Genomic DNA, 3,178 nt, shown 5'->3' on the forward strand with positions numbered 1-3,178 from the left:
TCAACTGTGTTAATTTTTTTGGAGCCTCGTCCGAGATGTTGAACCCTTCAAATGGGTAATTCTTCTGTTCTCCTAAACTGACAGGCTTTACTTTTTCTTCTTCTTTGGAAGCAGTTGATGGATTATCAACTAGATTATCAACTGTGATATTATGCTCTTCAGCAGTAGCTTCTATTGTGACTTCTATCTGAAAAGCCAGAATTGTCAATGGTAAGTAGAGATATATAAAAAATTGTCCATCTATTGCAACAGATGAGTGTTATGTTATATCAGATGGATTATCTATTGAAAAAAATTCAAACAGGTAAATCAGAGCAGTATGATAATTTCAAATAGATGACCCATCTGTTGAAATAAATAATGAATCTGATGCAACAGGTTAGACAACAGTTGCAACAGATATATATATATATATATGTTTGATAATTTTTAGCAGATGTATCATCTGTCGAAACAGATATGTGCCTGTTTGTTTTTTGGAATAGATGATGTACATTCACCTTCTTCAGCTTATGTTGCTCTCCTTTGGCCCTTGCACACTGAACATCGGTGCAAGACAAAGACAGAGGCATTGCAATCTTGCTTTTTTTATGCTTGATGATGCCTTGAAAGTGTCTTTCCTTCTCCTCTTAGCTGCTTTGATCTCTAGTGGAGTGTCTGGATATGAAATCCTATTTGATAGAATGACACCCCTCTTAGATGTAATTTCCTTTACAGAAGCAGTTAGTGCATTAATAGCATTAATCACTCCATCGTGTTTTGCCTTGCAGTCTTGACATTTGCATGTAGAACATTCGCTAGATATAGATAAATCTAGAAAAAAATCTGTACAACCATTATGATTATAATCATAATGGCTTGTTGTTTCAAAAATTGTAAGAGGAGCATTATTAGCCCCACCCTCCAAAATTATTTTTCTTGTGATAGTTGTTGCTCCAAATAATTTCGTTTTTATTCCATCAACGGCCTTAGGGTCCGATAAAGTTTTCACAGACCGTAAAGTAAGAAAAAATGACATCTTCAACTCTCGGTTGGTTGGAACAAGCCACGGATGGACAATCTAAAATAAATCGGTACATATATTAAGAATGATGAAGAAATTATTTAATCATTAATTAAAATAAAAACTTGATTAGAATTGGACTTGTTACTTCCTTGGGGGGATTGAAAAGATCAAGAAATTTTACATTTTTATCAATTTTGGCCGACAACCATCTCAGAATTCTTGGACAAGAAACTTCTTTCTAGTAGTTCACTTGTTGTCTCAAATAAGGAGTGGCTTCAAATGCCCAAGCCTATAACATAACGCCAATAAATCAAAAGTATTATTGAATAAGAAAATGATGAATCAAATCATGATAAAAGAAATATTTACCATGAAGGCCCATGGAAAGCCATATAAGTTGACTGTTTTTTATGTTAACGGAGTCAACAAATATTCGACAGTCATTTTGAAGCTTTCATAACCCTAATAATAGTTGTTAAATGTCTCAAGATCCTCGGAGATATTTATTAGACTGAGGCTTATGTTGTTGTTAACATCTCTCGCCCAAAGAACATTATGTACAAATCAAACCAAGCACAATGATTGCTTGTGCTTCTTTGAAAGTCTTTTACCTTTCAACGCTTCTATCAGATTTTTATTTTTGAAGCTTGGACCAAAAATGGACACCAGATCATCAAGATCACTGGACTTGCCTTTGCCTTTTTGGGGTGTGCGGGGTGCTTTTTTGGGTCAGAGTAGATATAACTTGAGAAGGATGGTAAACTGGGTCTGATAACTATGGTAAACTCCTTCTAACCAAAACAAATAGGCATGCCACAGTAATTTATCCACACCTCATCTATCTTATCTTTGTTTTCATACATAAACATGTTCTTGAGAATATCATATACCATTTTCATATGAAAACGAGCATTGTTGTCCTCCTGCAAATCAAGATATTGCCGAAAGCAGCTTTCCCTGAAATAAGAATCCAATTTTTGTTCTTGAAGTATTTTTCTAAAGGCGTCGAAAGATTTTTTCATGACTGACTTAACCACAAGATCACCCATTAAATCTGTGGCACCATCCCACTGCATTCTCACACGATAATGATCAATGCTGAAGGCTTTGACCAACTCTTTGGTGGAAGGGCTATTAGCATTTGGATCATCTCTTTTAAAAGATTCCTCCTCCCCGTGTTCATTATCTTCTGCTCTTGATTGAGATAACCCTTGTAAAGCAAGCTCATAGAGTGGTGGATGTAGCTGAGCTGCTGTACTTGTTTCTTTACTTGGACTTGATTCGATTTCTTTTCTTTTGGGAGACATATTATCTTAAATTAATAGAAGCATAACATAGAATATAAATGATTAATGCATAATAGTAATATAACAGTTCCAACAGACCACTAATCTGTTGCACCAAATATGTTATCTATTGCAACATATAATCGACATATTGCAATGGATGAGTAATTTGTGGAAACCATAAAAACAGATCACTAATCTGTTGCACTTGGTATTTTATCTGATGCAACATATAATCGATCCATTGTGGAAACGATAAAAATAGATCATTAATCTGTTGCACCTAATATTTTATCTAATGTAATATATAACCGACCCGTTGCAATGAAAGGGTAATCTGTTAGAAACCATAAAAATAGATCACTAATCTGTTGCACCAGGTATGTTATCTGTTGCAACATATAACCGATCTGTTGTAATGGATGAGTAAATCATTGGAAAGAATAAAAATAGATAACTAATCTGTTGCACCAGGTAGTAGATCTGTTGCAACATATAACCAACCAGTTGCAACGGATGAGTAATCCGTTGGAAACCATAAAAATAAATCACTAATCTGTTACACCAAGTATGTTATCTGTTGCAATATATAACTGACCTATTGCAACAGATGAGTAAACCGTTGGAAAGAATAAAAATAAATCACTAATCTATTGCAAAATAAAGAGTAAACCATTGGTACGAATAAAAATAGATGACTAATCAGTTATCTGTTGGATTAATAGTATTTAGATTTCTTCCAAACAAAAGAGTCATTTGTCGCAACAGATGAATGATCTGTTAGATTGTTCACCTATTACTTCAGATTTTTATAGTTGCATCAGATATATTCATCTGTCACATCAGATGTTTCATCTGTTGCAACACCATTTTTACCAAGACAAAC

This window comes from Capsicum annuum, chromosome 6 (assembly GCF_002878395.1).
Source record: "Capsicum annuum cultivar UCD-10X-F1 chromosome 6, UCD10Xv1.1, whole genome shotgun sequence".
Taxonomy (NCBI): domain Eukaryota; kingdom Viridiplantae; phylum Streptophyta; class Magnoliopsida; order Solanales; family Solanaceae; genus Capsicum; species Capsicum annuum.